This window comes from Cebus imitator, unplaced genomic scaffold, assembly GCF_001604975.1.
Source record: "Cebus imitator isolate Cc_AM_T3 unplaced genomic scaffold, Cebus_imitator-1.0 Scaffold50, whole genome shotgun sequence".
In the NCBI taxonomy this organism is placed as follows: Eukaryota; Metazoa; Chordata; class Mammalia; order Primates; family Cebidae; genus Cebus; species Cebus imitator.
Window position 1 is genome coordinate 2,867,056 of NW_016107365.1, and position 12,556 is coordinate 2,879,611.

Below are 12,556 nucleotides of genomic sequence, written 5' to 3' on the forward strand. Positions count from 1 at the left end.
GTCTCTGATAAAACAGACTTTAAACCAACAAAGATCAAAAAAGACAAAGAAGGGCATTACATAATGGTACAGGGATCAATGCAACAAGAAGAGCTAACTATCCTAAATATAAATGCATCCAAGACAGGAGCACTCAGATTCATGAAGCAAGTTCTCAGAGACCTACAAAGAGACTTAGACTCCCACATAATAATAATGGGAGATTTTAACACTTGACTGTCAATATTAAACAGATCAATGAGACAGAAAATTAACAAAGTTATTCAGGGCTTAAACTCAGCTCTGTACCAAGTGGACTTAATAGACATGTTACAGAACTCTCCACCCCATACCAATGGAACATACATTCTTCTCTGCACCACATCTCACTTATTCTAAAATTGACCACATAATTGGAAGTAAAACACTCCTCAGCAAATGCAAAAGAATGGAAATCATAACAAACAATCTCTCAGACCACAGTGCAATCAAATTAGACCTCAGGATCAAGAAACTCACTCAAAACTGCACAACTACATGGAAACTGAACAACCTCCTCCTGAATGACTACTTGGTAAATAACGAAATTAAGGCAGAAATCAGTAAGTTCTTTGAAACCAATGAGAACAAAGACACAATGTACCAGAATCTCTGGGACACAGCTAAAGCAGTGTTTAGAGGAAAATTTATAGCACTAAATGCCCACAGGAGGAAAGATCTAAAATTGATACCCTAACTTCACAATGAAAACAACTAGAGAAGCAAGAGCAAACAAATACAAAAGCTAGCAGAAGATAATAAATGACTAAGAGAAGAACTGAAGGAGATAAGAGACATGAAAAATCCTTCAAAAAATAAGTGAAGTCAGGAGCTGGTTTTTTGAAAAGATCAACAAAATAGAACACTATCTAGACTAAAAAAAAAGAAAAGAGAGAAGAATCAAATAGACACAATAAAAAATGATTAAGGTGATATCACCCCTGATCCCACAGAAATACAAACTACCATCAGAGAATACTATAAATATCTCTACACAATAAACTAGAAAATCTAGAAGAAATGAATAAATTCCTGAACACATACACCCTCCCAAGACTAAACCAGGAAGAAGTCAAATCCCTGAATAGGCCAATAACAAGTTCTGGAATTGAGGCAGTAATTAATAGCCTACCAACCAAAAAAAGCTCAGGACCAGATGGATTCACAGTCGAACTCTACCAGAGGTAAAAAGAGGAGCTGGTACTATTCCTTCTGAAACTATTCCAAGCGATAGAAAAAGAGGGACTCCTCCCTAAGTCATTTTATGAGGCCGGCATCATCCTGATACCAAAACCTGACAGACACAACAAAAAAAGAAAATTTCAGGCCACTATCCCTGATGAACATCAACAAGAAAATCCTCAATAAAATACTGGCATACTGAATCCAGCAGCACATCAAAAAGCTTATCCACCACCATCAAACCAGCTGCATCCCTGGAATGCAAGGCTGATTCAACATATGCAAATCAATAAACATAATCCATCACATAAAGAGAACCAATGACAAAAACCACCATTATCTCAATAGATGCAGAAAAGGCCTTTGATAAAATTCTACACCTCTACATGCTAAAAACTCCCAATAAACTAGGTATTGATGGAATGTATCTCAAGACAGTAAGAGCTGTATGTGACAAACCCACAGCCAACAACATACTGAATGGGCAAAAGCTGGAAGCATTCCCTTTGAAAAGCGGCACAAGACAAGGATGCCCTTTCTCACCACTCCTATTCAACAAAGTACTGGAAGTTCTGGCCAGGGCAATCAGGCAAGTGAAAGAAATAAAGGGTATTATTCAAATAGGAAGAGAGGAAGTAAAATTGTCTCTGTTGGCAGATGACATGATTGTGTATTTAGAAAACCCCATATTCTCAGCCCCTGGTCTCCTTAAGCTGCTAAGCAACTTTAGCAAAGTCTCAAGATACAAAATCAACGTACAAAAATCACAAGCATTCCTGTACACCATTAACAGACAAACAGAGAGCCAAATCATGAGGGAACTTCCATTCACAATTGCTACAGAGAGATAAAACACGTAGGAATACGACTTACAAGGAATGCGAAGAACTTCTTCAAGGAGAGCTACAAACCACTGCTCAAGGAAATAAGAGAGAACACAAGCAGGCTGATGCATGCAGCAAACCACCATGGCACGCGTATACCTATGTTACAAACCTACACATTCTGCACATGTATCCCAGAACTTAAAGTATAATTTAAAAAAAGAAGAAGAATGAAGAAGAAGGAAGAGGAGGAGGAGGAGGAGGAGGAGGAGGAGGGGGAGGGGGAGGAGGGGGAGGAGATTATTGAACAAATTAGCATCACCAGAACATTCAGAAACTGCCAGTCTGCCAATCAGAGAATTCAGTAGTTTTCTTTGTGTTAGTATTTGTGTGTGAACTTGTCTGTGGTTGTGATTTTACAGTAGATGACATAACAGGGTCATAGTTTTTGCTTTTAAAATTGTTCCTAGAACATTCAAGGGGACTAATTGGTTACCGGGTGCCCTGCAGAGATGACTGTGACTTTGCAGGTACTTGATATCTGACTAGTCTGAGATCACCTCTGGGGGCTGCCAGGCTTGGAATTTTACAAGACTCCCCTTCCCCTGAGAGGGGGACCATTGGCAACCCGAGCAGAGAAGAAAAGACTTGAATTTGCAGCAAGTTCAGGGTTTGTGACTTCTTAATGTTCTTCAAATGAGTCAAGAACTCAAATCTGGAGTTTGAACAGGAAACTGGAACACAGTGGGAGGTCTGGGAGGGTGGAGGATGGGGGTGTTTCCAGGATTTCAAAACACAAAACAGGTGGTTTTCAGTGGTGTTGGCTGGCTGGGGGAGAGGTGGGGAGGGGAGGGGTCGATAGAAAGTAGGCAGGCTTCTGGGAGGATGGGGCCCAGCACCCACAGCCTGGGCTGGCTGCCTGAGAGTACAGAGTGGCAGGTGAGGGCTCTGAACCTTACTTTGTGCTGCCCAAGGAGCGCCTAGGGCTGCCAAGAGGCCCAGGGAGGAGCCTTGAGACCTGACTGGGAAAGGCTTTTCTCCCCCCAGAGGACCACTGCTCAGGCTCAGCGGCCATGGGGTAGAGCACATACAAAAGTGGGCATCCAGCCATGCTCTAAGCCCCCTGAAGAAGAAAACCAGGGAGCAGCTTCCTCCGATGAAGCAGCAGTGATCAGGGGACAGGAGGCTGAAGCCGTGAGCCCAGCCAGAGGCAGGATCAGCCAAGTCTGGGACAGGCTTCACTTATTTTAGGGTAAGAAATCTGTGCTTTATAAATATGCCAGATGTCTTTGCTTTTGTATATTTTAATTTTTTGTTTGTTTTACTTTCTGTTGTTGATGATGTTGTTGGTTTAGTAAAACTCAAAGTAAGAAAAGGGTAATGGGATCCTTGTTCATGTCCGGGAAGGCCCAGTGAGAGAGTCAAGGCATCCTCAAGCCGCAGAGGCCCCTAATGAAGTGAATTATGGAAATGTGATAAATCACAACCCCAGAAGTGGCTGCTCTGGAGCCGCGTGGGGAATCTTTAATGATCTCTCTAACACATTGCATGAAGGAAGGAAATGGTGATTTTAGTGACATTTTAAGCATTTGGGACAGAAACGAAAGCATCTTCCTGGCAGACATCAAAATGGACAATTAGCCATACCCCATCCTGTTCATAGAGGATGCTGGACAAAACTACTTTCTAAGCTGCTGGGACATAATGCAAAATGCCTCTTGGCTCACCCAAGGGTCTTAGCTGCCCATATTCCCTTTACCCTCCCTAGCCCTTACGCAAAGGACAAAATAAATAGAAGTCTACAGTCTTCAGCCTTTGCAGACCTGCCTGATATCAATTAGCACTAACCTCTGACAAGTGGCAATCCTCAGAAAAGCTTCAAGATGTTTTTAACACGAGGATTTTAATGTGTTCTCTAAATGAGGATTCTAATGACCATTTCCTTGACAAAGCAACCAGGCTTGAGATAGTAAATGGCGACACACATTAAGATAGTAAATGGTGATTCTGTGAGTGAGGGATAAATCTGTGAACGGAATAAAGTCCACAGGCTCCTGTTCCCTGTCTATTCCATTAGCCACTAGAAACCTCCAGTCAGCCACGGCTGCAAATGGGTGTCCCAGGGCTGGCAATTGACTGATAAGTTCCAGAGCCCTCATTCCAAGCTGTTGTTCAGAAAACATCCCCACTGTTCATATTTGAGGAGGGCAGGGGAGTGGCAGCAGAGAGAAGGGGCAGGTAATTTATTCAGGAGCTGGAAGCTGAGAAGCGGCTTTGGTAAGCAAATACTTCAAAGTTCACTAGAGAACTCCATAAAACACAGACCTTCTGCAGCAACCAGGGAGTGATTTAAATCCAGTCGGAATTCCTAGGGAGAAGGAGTAAGACTTATCAACTCTGTTCAGAGCTGCATGAATAATTTCACCTGACACGGGACACTGAACCAGCAGAAATCTGGGATGTCCAAGGAGAAATAGATTTCAAACTAATCTTTGTTCCTCAAGTCGTATTCCTAAGTGGGGAACCAGGGTGGAAGAGGGGACCCCAGACAGGAAGCCCGCCATTTTTAGACATGTTATATTTTGCCCTTGTGTGAGAAATGTTGGATGGGAAACACGTTTTCTGGCAGCTGAAACCTCGCTGTTGGGTTGGCTAAAGGAAAGGCCACGAACCCACGTATCACCAGGATGTGGAAGTCATTTGTAACTCCCTCTAGGCTAGTACAGGCAGTGAAACGGGGAACTTAAAATGAAATAAACACCCAAGCCCGGATCTGCAAAGCTGGGGCTACGTTAGTTGCTCGTGGTGCCTTAAACCCCAAGTTGTCCCCGCCCCCATCTCCCACCTCCTCACTGCAGATGCCCTGCGCTGCGTCCGTGCAGAGCCACGTTCTCCTTCTCCAAGCGGCCAGCCCCGCGGCGCTGGGGAGAGAAGGTTTCCCTCTTGTCCTCACTTCTGGGTCATCAGGCTTAGATGGGGGGAAGGGGGAACGGTGAGGAGCTGCCGGAACCTTCTCGAAGATCCCACAGAGTCTCGGTCCCGCAGAATCAGCACCATCCTCCTCGAGCGTAGCCTTTCCTCTCTGGATAAGTGCGGTGCCCCCGCACACCACCCAGGTGCCCAGCATCGAGGGCGCGGCAGCGGCGGCCCGGGCGGCCAGGGTCCCTGAGCGTCCGCGCATCTTCCCCCCGACGGCCACAGGGGGGCAGGAGAGAGGAGCCGTGGCGCGCAGGGCCTGCGGAAAGGGACCCGGAGCGCGGGAGCCAGGAATGCGCAGGCAGCGGGGGAGGCCGCGGGGGTACCCGGCGCGGGGAGGGCTCAGGAATTGGCCGGGGTCGGAGAGGTCCGCGGGAGACGACCCCCGACCTCCGGGAACAGGCCCACGATCGGCCGCCTCGGCACTCGGGCTCTGCCGCCCCCGGTCACTCGGGGACCGAGTCCTGGAAGTGGCCGCAAGGGACGCTCAGGAGAGCAGAACCGGCCGGAAAGTCACTCGGACCCTGGGGAATTCCGCCCTGGGAAGAAAGGTGGCGAGCTTCTCCTTGTGCTCCCCTCCACCCCCCAGCCTCCGAACCCACCTTCCCTGCAGCTGGCGACCCTTTGTCACCCCCATTTTGCAGCTAGTGAGACCTGACATGGTGGGATTCTGAAGGACATCATTTAGAACATAAAGTAATTATGATTCTGAGCTCTGTGGTCAAAGTTTAAATTCAGGAGACAGGTTTTTGGTTTTGTTTTTGTAGAGTTGGATCGCCACCTTTCCTTTTCCTTTTTCTATTTTTTCCACGTCAGCTCTTTTATCTTTTAGTACAGACCTCTACACTTTTCTGTCATTCCACTCCAAGAAGTTATGGTGACCTGGTTCTCTTTCCTTCACCAAATCGTCTCTATTTCTCTTCCTCTCTCTCTGAGATAGGTTCTCACTTTGTCACCCAAGCTGGTGATCTCAGCTCACCCCAGCCTCGACCACCTTAGCTCAAGTGACTCTCCCGCCTCAGCCTGCAGAGTACCTGGGATTACAAGCGCGCACCACCACACCGAGCTAACTTTTGTATTTTTAGTAGAGGTGTGTTTTTGCCATGTTGCCCAGGCTGGCCTTGAACTTCTGGGCTCACACCATCTGCCTGCATTGACCTCCCAAAGTGCTGGGACTATAGACGAGAGCTACTATGCCTGGCCCGAATTTAATTCTTAACTCATTTAAACCAAAACTAGCCAAAAGTTCCACTCCAGAGGCATCCAACCCAAATGAAAATGGCCCAGGAAAAGGAGGAGGGGGAACAAATACACGTACACGTACGAAAGATCAAATCACATCTTTGTGGGCAACGCTAAAGCCAAGGCTTGTGGGATTTACAGTCATCCCCCAGACAAAGTCTTTGTCTTCCTCTTTCTTTCCTCATCCTTAGTCAACTGGGGACAGCACTTGGACCATCCCTGGCCTGATCCTTATCTGGTGCTTTGAGACAGGAGAGTAGGCCCCAGGTTACAGTTCTGTGGCACCACCTTCCAAGAATGAAGCTGGTTAAACTGGGCAGAGCACGGTGATGTCAGTGGGACAGTACGGAAAGTTGGGACAGCACTGCGCCTCTGGAAACGGTAGCCCAGCTGCTCAGGTGTGGGCACATGCTTTGCTCCTTTATGATAGGACTCCTGCCTTCTAGTTCCTCAGCGTCTCCTTTTCTGGCTGGGTAGTGGCCCTGAGCTTCCACTTTCCTTTTAGCTGGATTTTTTTGTTGTTGTCGTTGTAAATTTGGCAATTCATTAACATCTCCTCCAGAGGATGGGCAGGAGAAAGGAAAGGTGGGAGCTCCAGTCCACCTTGCATTTCTTAGTAGTTAGTACTTCTACTGTTAGCTGGGTTTGGTGGGAAAGGAGCTGTGCTGCTGGCTAAAATGAGATTTTGTGATTATCTGTGGATTTAATCTGGTCTCCTCACATCTACCATTTCCACAAATAATTAGAGATTATTAGACTCATTCAGAAGTTGCATTAGCCTCAAAGAATTTAGAGAAAATCTAAATAGGCTTAAATACCATCTTGGAATCCAGAATGTTAAGCTCTATGCTCCAGATAATTAACATTTTTAGGGCCCCTTTTCTCCCCATGGCGCTAAAATCACTCCTGGGTAACAATTAACTGAACACATTCGAAGTATAATATATTTTGCAGAAAGGGATGAGCTGAGTAGAAAAACAGATGACCCACTCCTGTTGCATTAAAAGAGAATAGGCCACGTGGCATTGGAGATTTGGAACTTCTCTGTTCTCTTATGATGTATTCTGATTCTGGAGGCATTGAGAAGAGTCTGCTCTTTTCCCACCAAAGCCAGCTAGTACTAGAAGTACTAAGAAATGCAAGGTAGACTGGTGTTCCCAGCTTTCCTTTCTCCTGCTCACCCTCTGGTGGAGATGTTAATGAATTGCCAAACTTTCAACAAGGCTTTTAAAAAAAGCCTTTATGTTTTCAAAATAAATCTCATCAGTTGGCACACGTGAGAGACCCTCAAGCAGAGGGGGATTCGTTGAGAGAGCAAAGCCTGCTACATGAGCATGAGCTTACTGACCCCTTCTCCTGGAGAACATTCTGGACACAGAGTGTCCATCGGGAGCAGGGGATGATGTATGAGAGGGGCCACAGCCTTTCCTCAATGCCCAGAGGGCTCCTTCCAGAGAGCTTGAGTGGGGTACCACTGTGGGGTTCTTTTGATTACTTTCCTCACAGTGGGAGCCCTATGTTAGCACTGACATGCAGTGGCACTGCAACCTCTGCCTCCTGGGATCAAGCGATTCTCCTGCCTCAGGCTCCTGTGTTGCTGGGATTATAGGTGCCCACCACCAGTCCTGACTAATTTTTGTATTTTTAGTAGAGACAGGGTTTCACCATGTTGGCCAGGCTGGTCTCGAACTCCTGACCTCAAGTGATCCTCCTGCCTCAGCCTCACAAAGTGCTAGGATTACAGACGTGAGCCACCACACCCTGCCTTTCTATATGCTATCTAATTTGATGTTCATAATAGTTGTGAAGTACGCAGTATAGGTATTATCACCATTGCTTCCTGGTAAAGGACTTAGCCACAGTCAGATAGCTAGTAAAAGCAGGGCAGAATTAGAACTGGAGCCTTCTGGTCCCCCTCCTCTGCATGCCATTCAAGTTCTGTAATAAAACATCGTAGTCTCTTATTTGATTACATTGCCAAGTCTGTTATATGTTCTTTAAATGGCCACTACATTCACATATGGTAATTTTACAACATTGTAATTATGCAAAGTCTACTAAAAAATTCAAAGTATCATTATTAACACTATATTTCCTTTGGAATTCCATTATTGCAGTTCCACATATTAGTTGCATTTCCCCTCTTTAATAATCCGCAAGGTTTTAATCTAATTGTGTTGGACAATTTCCCAAAGCCACTTAGAAAATATGACCTAGCATTCACTCTATCCCACAGAGCTTCTTTTTCATTACTAGACAGGTGGTTACTAGGATGTGTCCCAAAGAAATAAGTCAAGATCACAACTTACCAAAAACAAAAACAAAAACAAAAAAAACTGAAGCACAAATAAAATATTTAGTAGAAACAATAACTGTAAATTATTATAACCATATATATTTTTAGCAAGATTGATTAAAAAATACCCTGACATACCCCACATGCTAATAGTTCAATCCATGCTTGAAAAAAAACATTTTAGCCCTTTCCATCAGCACCATTCACATTTTAGAAGACAGACTTCATAGGGGGCTCCCCAAAGTATTTCCTTAAACCACTGCCAACCCAAGGGGCGGTGGGTGGGGGCAATATTACATCAGTATCTGTACTGGGTTCTTGGATGGAGCTGCACAATGGCCATATATGGTGAAAGGTAGATTTTCCCCTGAGACTTTCTTCCTGGAATATGTTAAAATGCATATGTCTCTATTTCTGCTCCCAAGAAGCTGGTGTACAGATGTTAAGTATTGGGGTGGTAGAAACGCTGCTGTCTACAGTTTACATGATGTCTAATAGGCCTCTAGAATGTGCTTAAAAGGCAGTGTTCAAAATTAGTCCCCTAACCTTCCTTGACACAATTGTCTTTCTCTGGAGTTACACCTTGAAGGAAAAGATGAAGACTTGGGAAGGGAATTAATTTTCTTGACCGGACTTATTATTTTCCCCCTGTACTTTATAGTAATCCTTTAAACACAAAAAAATTCAGCTAATTATGGATTTCTACCTGAATAATGCTGCCATTTGAGCGACTGCATGTCACTGTTTCTGGTTTCTGACCCCCTGTCAGGCCAATTCTGCCTGATTTCACTCATGCGCTGCTGCTTTTTATAATCTCAACATTATTTCCACTCAGATGTCTCCAGCTTTGCACAAAACCTAAGAATCTGAAAAGGGGGGGAAAACTTTCTTCGTAACTAATATTTGAATAATTATCACTTTGCATTATTCTGACTTTTTGCCAAAGGTAATACTCCAAGAAGAACATTTGAAAAAGTTAGAAGTCTTAGTTGATTTTCTAATTTACATTTAAAAATAGAACACAGGCCGTCTCTTGTCATTAAAATATGATTTTTCCTCTATTTTCTATGCTCAATAAAATATGACAATATATTTTTGAAATGAGGGACATTGAATTTCTCAAACAAAGAAATTAAAAGGCTTTGAGGGGAATTTTAAAGATCCAGCTTCCTAATACATAGACTTGAAACTGGAAAGACTTCATGATGTTTAATACGTTTGTTCCTATCTCCTAAATGCGATAATCTCTAAACAACCACTTGATCATTAGAGATTTATATTCACTATAATTTATGTCAACTTATATCTGGGTTTTTTTTTTTTTCTTACAACATTTGGCAGCCAACTGCTGGTGGAAACTTAGACTGTTTCACATTAGTCAGCCGCCCTCTTAAATTATTTCTATGAAATAATTTACTGTGGATTACAAATTATTATATGGCATTTAAATTTAATGATTAGGCAGAGAGATGTATCAAAAATATAATTAGTCACATATGTATCTGAGTTGCATGGTTCTAGCTCTATGTGTTTTATAAGAATTGTTTTTTAAAAAGATATTTTGAGAACTTACATATTTTTACAATGAAAAACAACACATGTTTAAAGTAAAGGAAAAATGGATGCACACACTCTTATAAACTCTCTTCTCTAATTAAATGTCCATAAAATTACTTTCTATTTCTTGATAGACATTTTTGACATAGGTACTGGTGTGTGGTCTGAAGCTATAAGAACTGACAGTGGTAAAGATCTGTTGCCTCATAATTTGAGGTAAAGATGTAGTAATACTAACAAAATATGAGACTGTCAATGAAAAATTTAATGTCTCTTTTTCGTGGAAAGGAATTAGTAGTGAAATGATATACTTCTAGCAGAATAAGAAATGAAATGAAACTGAATTCCTCATTCAAATCTCAGAGTGAGCTACTTCCTAACTAATTTTCATTTCTTTACATAGTTACGGCTAAGACTTTTAGACATTTATCATTCAATTTCACTTATCACTCAGAAAAGAAAGACAGCCACAAAAGTTTCCTTAAAATTTAATTTGCATGAAAGGGACTCCTAGAGCATCTCTTTTGGATCTTAGATACTTCTTTTTTATTCCCTTTCTCCCTCTCCTTTTTAAATAGTTGAGTTGGTTTTCCTAACTCAACTATTTATGATTCATTTCATGAAAGGCTAGGTTTTCTCAGAGGGTACTAAAATGTCATAAGGTGGTTTTAGAGACTAACAGCAACAAGGATCTATTTTCCTTCATGTTGTAAAATAAAGTCGTTGTCAATAGCCTACAACCTGCAATAAACTATTAAAAAAGGAATTTATGATGCCTGGTCACCATCTCCCTGAAATAATGTTGTTACAAGTCTGCCCTTGTCAGTCATCCACAGGAATCACATGCTGAACTGCAAACAGGGGAGGGTCTGGATCTACACAGAGGCTCATGGCAGATTACCCAGTGATGGTGGGCCTGATAGTCCCTTGTGCCCTTCATCACCTCTTTCAAAGAAACAGAATACTAGCCACACATGCAGATTGCACTAAAAGGCACCTGTTTGCAAGGTGGAGTTTGAATTGTGAATTAGAAAAATATTTGCATGCTAGTAACAGCAAATTATGGGGGAGTGCCCTGAATAGGTTGGGAAAGTAGCAAGCAGGATGCTTTAGAAAGACAACTAGAAGCATCCTCCACACACCTCAAGCTGAATATCAATTCTCCTCTTTGTTTTTAATGTTATTACAAGTCTTAAGAAGTCCTCCCTCTTTCTCTCCTTGCCCTGTAAGCATGTTCCTTTGCTGAAGCCGGGTCTATCTGGAAAGCTTCTTGGGGAATTTTCTCTGGGGTCAGCAGAGAAAAGAGGGAGGGAATGCATCCTACCCTTCTGCTGAGTGTGGTGGGTGGGCAAGGTGAGTGGGAGCCAGTGGAGGAAGGAACATAGTTATTCACCAGTGGCAGAGGAACCAGAAAGCGTTTACTGATGCTGGAAGATTGCTGAAGTTAGAAGATCTGCCTAGAATAGAGAGCTACAGAGAATGGCTTTCAGGGAAGAATAATGAAATTGTGTATGGTTGGGGAAGGATGTAAGATCCACAAAGAGGAAGATGAGAAGGAGGGTTGAAGACGAGACATAGGCCAAAAATGGCATGATTAGATTCTAAGAGTTGAAGGTATAAAATTTCATGTTCCAAACCTTTACAATGTAAATCATCACATCCTAAAGAAACTAATATAATTTGTATGCTAGAATAATGGTGTTCTTTATTTTTTAAAAATTATGTTGTACCTGCAAATATGGGAAAAAAGAAAGCTCTCCAAGATTTGGGAGATTTGAGTGATTGTTGCATAATATTAAATGCTAAAGCAGGAAAACTGGCTTTAAAATGAGAATAAAAATTAAGAACCATTACTTCTTGGACATTAATTTAAATAAGCAAGCTCTAACATACTGTGCCATTCACTACTAGTTTCAGAAAGTTATCAGAAGCATATGTTGAGCATGTTTAGAAAGCCAACTTGCTTAGCTCAGTGAAGCAATGTCTGGCGTTAGTGCCTACGAAAAACAGAAGAGAACACACACACTACTTTAATCCCATTGTTTTAAAAACTTGGAAAGACTTTAGTATTATCTGAAATGATTGATTAACTTATTTTGTGTACTTAGATGGACACTAAAAATTAGAAAAAAATGATGTTGATTTTAAAAAATTGAAACTCAAAACCCAGTGTTAAAATGGCCATTTAACACAAAGCTCTGATTTGTAATTGTTTTCTCAAAACAGGTGGCGTAGCTTTTATCATTCCCTCAGGGTTATACCTACAGTTTAACAAGAGATTGCTGAAACTCATCTCTAACAGGAAATCTAAAATCTACTAAAATATTGTTATAACAATTTAAAAAATTAAAAACAATAGAAATAGATGTAACAAAACATGAAACACTATCTGCCAAAATAATGCAAATTTACATTAACAACATGTCTCACTGTTTTAATACAATATTTCAAAGCAGCTGCA

At 42.4% G+C, this 12,556-nt stretch overlaps 1 long non-coding RNA gene across 1 annotated transcript in view; it reads left to right on the plus strand.

Moving 5' to 3' along the window:
• The first annotated feature begins 2,899 nt into the window (after positions 1–2,899).
• Positions 2,900–12,556, plus strand: part of LOC119471097 — a 75,167-nt gene continuing 65,510 nt past the window's right edge. The window contains exon 1 of the long non-coding RNA XR_005200095.1: positions 2,900–3,276. This is a non-coding gene — a long non-coding RNA (uncharacterized LOC119471097). The remainder of the gene's footprint in view (positions 3,277–12,556) is intronic.